Source organism: Chionomys nivalis, chromosome 1 (assembly GCF_950005125.1).
Source record: "Chionomys nivalis chromosome 1, mChiNiv1.1, whole genome shotgun sequence".
Lineage (NCBI taxonomy): Eukaryota > Metazoa > Chordata > Mammalia > Rodentia > Cricetidae > Chionomys > Chionomys nivalis.
The window spans coordinates 82267266-82276377 of NC_080086.1; the positions used below are offsets into that span (position 1 = coordinate 82267266).

Consider the following 9112-nt stretch of genomic DNA (forward strand, 5'->3'; position numbering starts at 1 on the left):
AGAACCTTCATCTGGTGATGGATCGAGGTAGAGACAGAGACTCAATTTGGAGCAACGGTCTGAGCTCTTAAGGTCCAAATGAGGAGCAGAAGGAGGGAGAACATGAGCAAGGAAATCAGGACCACGAGGGATGCACCCGCCCACTGTGACAGTGGAACTGATTTATTGTGAGCCCACCAAGGCCAGCTGGTCTGGGACTGAATAAGCATGGGTTGAAACTGGACTCTCTGAGCATGGCGGACAATGAAGGCTGATGAGAAGCCAAGGACAATGGCATTAGGTTTCGATCCTAATACATGAACTGGCTTTGTGGGTGCTTAGCCTGTTTAGACGCTCACCTTCCTGGACATAGATAGAAGACCTTCGTCTTCCCGCAAGGCAGAGAATTTGGACTGCTCTCCAGTATCGAGAGGGAGGGGGAATGGTGTGGGGGAAGGAGAAGAGGAGTGGGGATAGGGGGAGGGGACTGGGGGGAGGGGGCAATATTTGGGAGGAGGGGAGGGAAATGGGAAACGGGGAGCAGGTGGAAATTTTAATTAAAAAAGAATAAAAAAAAATTAAAAAAAACAAAAAAAAAACAACAAAAAAAAAACATACCACATCTCCAACTAAAGTCTAGGTGATGATTCCAAAAATGTTAAAGTTCAGTAATTTATTCATTAAATTGATATGATTTTGTTGAAGAATCTAACAAAAAAAATGCCTTCAAGGAAACCCTGGTACCAAATGTAAACACAGAGAGGATGAAGCCTGTCCTGTTCTTCTTTGACAGAGTCAGAGCAAGGTGGAAAGAGGAGAAAAACTGTTCCTGTATACAAGAGGTGTCTTTTGGTGTTAATGTGGTCAAGGAATGTGAATATGGTGCACTGATATGCACAATTCAACATAGGTACCCAGAGAATTAAATAGCAGAAATTCATTATCTTATTGTTTAGAAAGCTTTAAAGTCTATAATCAAGCATTATCAGGTATTCATTAGACTAGATTTTCTGCCTTCCTAGTTGGCTATTTCCATGTCTGGTTCTCATAGAACTTTTCCTGATACTCTTTATCAGTGACAGAGAGCCTCTTATTGCCTCCTTTGTTAAGACACAAATATTATGGGGTTAGTTGACACTTGTAGCATACAATTTAAACTTAATTTCTTTATTAAATGTATTCTGATATTGAAGGTAAAGATTCACTATACAAATCATGAGGTATAAATTCATCCTCGAGACATATATCTGAGAATCTATAGAATCAATAGAGCTGAAGAATAAACCAGAGTTTCTACCCTACAGTGTAGCACAAACCATAAAATGAGTTTTTATGATAACTTAGAATCCTGAATATCATTTCACATGACCCTCTTCAGTTTCTCAAGGCTAAATAATGACAGCTTGACACTGTAACTTTAACTTTCTCAGTAGCCTAATGTGGCTACTCTGTTTATCATGAAGTTTGTCTGCCATCTTCTGGTCTGTCACTGGAATGCCATATCATAATATCATATATCATATCATATCATATCATAATATAGTTACATTTCCCCTTTCCTTTCCTCCCTCCAAATTTTAGCATATAACTCTTTGTCTGTTTTCAAGTTGATGGTCTCCTTTCAATTATTGTTGTTACATACAGGCTTATGTGTATGTGTGTATATGTGTGCATGTGTGGGCGATATATATACATATATATATATGTATATATATTTCTCAGTATATAAATACTTTCTTCACAGCCTGTATGTTACTCGTATGTACATTTTTAGCCCAGGACAGATGTTGAATAAACAATTGGCATGTTTTTCCCTGAGGAAGACAACTTTTCCATAGTGAACATTTCTTAGATGCCTATGGCTCTCACATCCCATGTCAAGAAAACTGCACTTTACAACAGAGACTATAAAAAAATCAGAACCAATCAAAACTCATAGCTGTAAAGAAATACATCTACACTATAACCCCAGCATTCAAGACTTGTGGTAGAAGGATTATAACAGCTAGAGGATCAGGGATTTTACTGTGAAATTGTTCCACTTAGTAATGTAAGAAGCTACTCCCATACATTTTCACCAATATGTTACTCTTTACTAATAATGGGATAAAAATGGTCATCAACAATAGACATGCTAATCTGAATGGGAGAAATTCCAATAATCCTCAAACTTACACTGCTATTTTTTTTGAGCATCTCTTATGAATTGGAAGGCAAACTGGTGGCAGAGGTTGAGGAAGTGCTTCTTCAATTATATCTGTCAGTGAAGCCTTATCCCTCCTACCCCAGACAACTTTGTAGTAACCAACATTAAAACCACAGAAGCTGAATCAACTGGCAAAGCATGTGAAGCCATTTAGGCTTTTAAAAAAGTAGCTGATGAGTTTGTGTTATGAACGTAGAATGATCAAAGCAAGCTTTTAAATTATCACTACTCTATAGACACTTCTTCAATGAAAAATTTCCTATGTGAACTCTAAATACATCATATTTAACCACAAATTGTACATAGCCACTGAGTACTGGAGGTATATGAAGTGAAACTGCAGATGATAGATTATACTTTAATTAAATTTCAAATTTATATTCTCATGTGTGGATAATATTAACCTCAAGGGAGAATATTGCTCTAACATTAGTAGTTACCAGTGTCACCAATGTATTCAGGTTGTTAATTGTTGTATAGGGCTTACATCATAGTCACTGCTATAGAAATCAGCAGCAGTAGCTTTAGGATTCATCACATTCAGACCGGTCGTCTTGTGCTGTAAGGGATGCAGATTCATCTTGTGAAAACTTGATAAAATTTTAGACCATCTTGTCTTGTTCTCTGAGTGAACCACTATAACTGGATTTTTCTGTCAATAAACTTTTCCCCTTATATTGGCCTTTCAGGTGTTGGGAGTTCTTGCAACAAAAATTTCTCAGTATTCACCAGGAAAAATATCTTTTGTTATAGAAGGAGGGTCTCCAAATCTGAATCTCATGTAAGAACTTTGCACTGTGCTAATATAAGCTGTGTAACAGCCCTTTGCTTTAGCCACATCCTCAAAATTTTAATTTTTTAAATATTCATTCGATTTAAAATATATTATAGCTCCACTTTTGATTTCTTCTTCAGCCCAACTTAATAACAAATATGTTCATTTTTATGTTATTTTTATTGGTTTATCAGGTCTTATTCTGTTTTGATTTATAATTACTCACCATTTTTCCATAGAAGAAAATTTGAGTAGTTCAGGTAATAAACTGGATGTTGTACAATATAAAGACATGAGTTTGAAGCCAAGAACATATGTAAAAATATTGCAAGCACAGTAGCAAATGATTTTAATTCCAGTCCTTGGAGATACAGAAAAAGAAAGGTATATAAGGTGCTTCATTAGCCAATCAGTCTTGCTTACTCAGAAAGTTGCAAGCAAGTGGGAGTCCCTGTCTCAAAATAGAAGACAAAAGAAAGCAAGTGAAGTGATTCTGAGAATCAGCTCTTAAGTTCGACCTGTGATATTCACATTTGCACCTTCACTCACATATGTGAACACACATGTTCACAAGATCCCTCCCTAACACATTTACATGAACAGAAGATTATTTGAGTGCTGCAAGCTTGTTAAATTGTTTTATGACTCTCTGTTTTGTGACTAACACAGTTTGTATTCTGTAGTATATTCCATGAGCTCTTGAGAAAAATGTACTGTCATCTCTTACAGATGTCTTACCACCTTTCAGTGCTCCCATTTCTTTTTTTATTTTGGAAGAATGCTCTTACTTCTCCTGTTACTTATAGCTAAAATGACAGAGCAGACAGGTGATCCTTGAGGTAAATAACAGCACACCTACCCATCCATTCTAAATTCTCAACTATAAATTATTCTAGCTGTTCATCTGTGTGTTTTTATTAGTATATTTTTGGAGGTTTTCATTTTTGTTTTGTTTTTAATAACATCTTAGAAAATTGGTTATGATGCTTTCCAGAGAATGAACACATGTGGCACCTTTATCCCCCAAGCAGAGAGTTTTCTGCTGTGGGAGGAAACTCTACAACTGAAGAATGTAATGAACACCCATATACTCATCTGTACTCTACTGTTTTCAAGGTGCCCGGAAGGCAGTGGTAGAGGGAGGTGGCGGTAGCGGACTGGAGTCTCAACCGCGCCAAGGCGGACACTTAGGTGAGCTTGGCAGTAGGAACACGGAGCACCCAAGGCAGCACCGGGAATCTCGGCTTAGAGGAGGGGGTCGCGGGACTGGGTGGAGGGGAGGGAGCGATGCTGGAAGCCATGGCGGAGCCCAGTCCCAAAGATCCACCTCTGATTCTTAAGCCAGAGACTCAGTCACCAGAGAAACGACGGAGAACAATTGAGGATTTCAACAAATTCTGCAGTTTTGTCTTGGCTTATGCGGGTTACATCCCTCCTAGCAAAGAGGCCCCTGACAGCGCCACTCTGCTGGAGAAGATGAAGCTCAAGGACTCTGTTTGATATGGATGGGCCCAAAGTGGCATCTCCACTGTCTCCCACATCCCTGAAGCATACCTCCCGGTCCCCTGCTGCTCTCACCCCAGTGCCACTTTCCCAGGAGGACCTTTCTCAGCGTCGAAAGAAAGACCCAAAGAACAGAAAGTTGGGACCAGGGGGTGGGGCTGGCTTTGGGATGCTTTGGAGGCCTCGACCAGCTCCTGGGGATGGGGAAAAACGGTCTCAAATCAAGAAGAGCAAGACTCGGAAGTTGAAAAAGGCAGGAACACGCCAAGGCTGTCCACTCTCTCCATACCTCTTCAAATTAGTCCTTGAAGTTTTAGCAATAGCAATAAGGCAACATAAGGGGATCAAGGAGATTCGAATTGGAAAGGAAGAAGTTAAACTTGCATTATTTGCAGATGATATGATAGTGTACATAAGTGACCCCAAAAACTCCACCAAAGAACTCCTACAGCTGATAAACACTTTTAGCAATGTGGCAGGATACAAGATCAACTCCAAAAAATCAGTCGCCCTCTTATACACAAAGGATATGAAAGCAGAGAGGGAAATAAGAGAATCATCACCTTTCACGATAGCCACAAACAGCATAAAATATCTTGGGGTAACTCTAACCAAGGAAGTGAAAGATCTATTTGACAAGAACTTTAAGTCATTGAAGAAAGAAATTGAAGAGGATACCAGAACATGGAGGAATCTCCTCTGCTCTTGGATTGGGAGGATCAACATAGTAAAAATGGCAATTCTACCAAAGGCAATTTATAGATTCAATGCAATCCCCATCAAGGTCCCATCAAAATTCTTCACAGATCTTGAGAGGACAATAATCAACTTTATATGGAAAAACAAAAAACCCAGGGTAGCCAAAACAATCTTATACAATAAAGGAACCTCTGGAGGCATTACCATCCCTGACTTCAAACTCTACTACAGAGCTACAGTAATGAAAACAGCGTGGTACTTGCATAAAAAAAGAGAAGTTGACCAATGGAATCATATAGAAGACCCGGATTTTAACCCACAAACCTATGAACACCTCATTTTCGATAAAGGAGCTAAAAGTATACAATGGAAGAAAGAAAGCATCTTCAACAAATGGTGCTGGCACAACTGGATGTCAACCTGTAGAAGAATGAAAATAGACCCATATCTATCACCATGCACAAAAATCAAGTCCAAATGGATCAAAGACCTCAATATCAATCTGAACACACTGAACCTGATAGAAGAGAAAATGGGAAGTACCCTACAACACATGGGCATAGGAGATCGCTTCCTATGTATAACCCCAACAGCACAGACATTAAGGGCAACATTGAATAAATGGGACCTCCTGAAACTAAGAAGCTTCTGTAAAGCAAAGGACACTGTCACTAAGACAAAAAGGCAGCCTACTGACTGGGAGAAGATCTTCACCAACCCCACAACAGACAAAGGTCTGATCTCCAAAATATATAAAGAACTCAAGAAATTAAATGTTAAAATGCTAAATAACCCAATTAAAAAATGGGGCACTGAACTGAACAGAGAATTCTCAACAGAAGAAGTTCAAATGGCCAAAAGACACTTAAGGTCATGCTCAACCTCCTTAGTGATCAGAGAAATGCAAATCAAAACAACTTTGAGATTCCATCTTACACCTGTCAGAATGGCTAAAATCAAAAACACCAAGGATAGCCTTTGCTGGAGAGGTTGTGGAGAAAGGGGTACCCTCATCCATTGCTGGTGGGAATGCAAACTTGTGCAACCACTTTCGAAATCAGTGTGGCGGTTTCTCAGGAAATTTGGGATCAACCTACCCCTGGACCCAGCAATACCACTCTTGGGAATATACCCAAGAGATGCCCTATCATATGACAAAAGTATTTGTTCAACTATGTTCATAGCAGCATTATTTGTAATAGGCAGAACCTGGAAGCAACCTAGATGTCCTTCAATGGAAGAATGGATGAAGAAAGTGTGGAATATATATACATTAGAGTACTACTCTGTGGTAAAAAACAATGACTTCTCGAAATTTGCATGCAAATTGATGGAAATAGAAAATACTATCCTGAGTGAGGTAACCCAGACCCAAAAAGAAGATCATGGGATGTACTCACTCATAATTGGTTTCTAGCCGGGGGTGGGGTGGGATGGGGGTAAGGGGAGATGGGGAGAGAAAAGTGTAAAGGAGAAGATGGGGGGAACTTAGGGAAACGGGATGATTGGAGATAAAGGAAGGTTGGATAGGTGAGCAGGGAAGCACATATCTTAGTTAAAGGAGCCACCTAAGGGTTGGCAAGAGACTTGAACCTGGAGTGGCTACCTGGTGCCAGGGCAATGTCCCCAGTTATTTCCTTGGGCAGCTGAGGATAGGGAACCTGAAATGACCCTATCCTATAGCCATACTGATGAATATCTTGCATATCACCATAGAACCTTCATCTAGTGATGGATGGAGATAGAGACAGAGGCCCACACTGGAGCACCGGACTGAGCTCCCAAGGTCCTAACGAGGAGCAGAAGGAGGAAGAACATGAGCAAGGAAGGCAGGACCACGAGGGGTGCACCCACCCACTGAGACAGTGGGTCTGATCTATTGGGAGCTCACCAAGGCCAGCTGGACTGTGACTGAAAAAGCATGGGATAAAACCGGACTCTCTGAACATGGCGGACAATGAGAGCTGATGAGAGGCCAAGGACAATGGCACGGGGTTTTGATCCTACTTCATGTTCTGGCTTTGTGGGAGCCTAGACAGTTTTGATGTTCACCTTCCTAGACCTGGATGGAGTGGGGAGGACCTTGGACTTTCCACAGGGCAGGGAACCCTGACTGCTCTTGGGGCTGGAGAGGGAGGAGAAGAGGAGTGGGGGGAGGGGGAGAGGGGCGGGAGGAGGGGGAGGGAAATGGGAGGCGTGGAGGAGGTGGAAATTTTTTTTTTCAATTAAAAAAAAAAAGAAAAGAAAAAGGCAGATCATGGGGATAGACTCCCACCTCCTGGCGCTCCTAGGGCACCTCCCAGTGATACAGACTCTGAAGAGGAGGAGGAAGAGGAGGAGGAGGAGGAGGATGAAGAAGAGATGACAGCAGTGGTGGGTGTTGAAGTCCCAGTCCCTGTGCTCCCAGCTCCCCCTGAAGCCCCCAGGGCCCCTGTTACAGTGCACCCTGAAGGTGCTCCCCCTACTGACAGTGAGGGCAAGGAGGTGGGCAGCACAAAAACAAGTCAAGATGGAGATGCCAGCTCCAGTGAAGGCGAGATGCGGGTCATGGATGAGGACATCATGGTGGAATCAGGTGATGATTCGTGGGATCTGATCACATGTTACTGCAGAAAGCCCTTTGCTGGGCGGCCCATGATTGAGTGCAGCCTGTGTGGGACATGGATCCACCTCTCCTGCGCTAAGATTAAAAAGACCAACGTTTCTGACTTCTTTTATTGCCAGAAATGCAAGGAACTTCGGCCAGAGGCCCGGCAGTTAGGGGGTCTTCCCAAATCGGGGGAACCCTGACATCACTCTTTGAGGCTGAAACTTTGACATTACTTGGGAACTGAGCCTCAGAGTCTCAGCCTCTTCAAGGCCGGAATTCCCGAGGGAGACTTGAGTGTCTTCTCTGTCCTTCCTGCTCCATGAACTTGAATTAGATCCATTACAGTTGGGTCAGGGAAGGCTCGGTTTATAGACAAAATCTGTCCGGTGAACCTGCTACCCTTTTCCAAATTCAGGGCCGGGCTCAGACTGGGCTGTAACGGGATAGTTGTCTATAAACTGTAGTGTAAATACAGCACTCCCTCATGGTTTCCTCTCTCCCACTCCCGCTCACTTTCTTCCACACCAGTTGTATTTTTAATTTTGGACTCCCCATGTTTGAGCATGGTGGTTGTTCAAAGGCGGAGTACCATACCTGGTGGAGTGGGGGAGGAAAGCAAAAGGTGTCAATTATCACTAGCCTCGTTTTTAATAATATTGGCTGGCTGCTTATACAGACAGCCAGCGTGTTGTAAATAAAGCAGAGTGGGCTCTTGTGTTTTGGAAAAAAAAAAAAAAAAAAAGAACCTTTTTGCCTTTTTGGGATTCCAGAAAATATATTTGCCTTTCCTCTGTGTGTAACAGTTCAAGTTTACTACGTAGCAGACTCTTACTATTCCTGCAGAAGATGGAAGCTGACTCTCTATGAGTGATAGATATTGAGAGTGCAAATTTAGTCATCACAGTATCCCCACTGGCTCCTGAAATAAAAAAAAAAATGAAAGGTTATTACCAAACTTATTGATACTTTTAATGAAGTTTACCTTTATTTACTTCCTCTTTATTGTGTTCAAGACTTTTATACATCTTCTAAAAATGTTCAATATAAAATACCCATAAACCTATGTAGAGAATTTAATATGAGGAGCCCTGTGTAGTCAATGCAGAAAGAGGGGCTAGATTTTATCTTGGACTTTCAAGGAGAGGTCTTCCCCAGGGAGCAATACGCAGATCCTGCCTTTGCTACAATGGTGTAAAAAGTAGCAAGAGGAGGCAAAATACCACTCTTAAGAGTGAAGTAGGCAGGTGGTAGTGGCACACACCTTTAATCTCAGACAGAGGCAGGTGGATCTCTGTGAGTTCAAGGCCAGCCTGGTCTACAAGAGATAGTTCCAGGACAGGCTCCAAAGCTACAGAGAAAC

At 41.7% G+C, this 9112-nt stretch overlaps 1 pseudogene; it reads left to right on the forward strand.

The window, feature by feature from the left end:
• The first annotated feature begins 4247 nt into the window (after positions 1–4247).
• On the forward strand, positions 4248–7995 carry LOC130885055 (PHD finger protein 23-like; annotated as a pseudogene).
• Positions 7996–9112: the final 1117 nt, after the last annotated feature.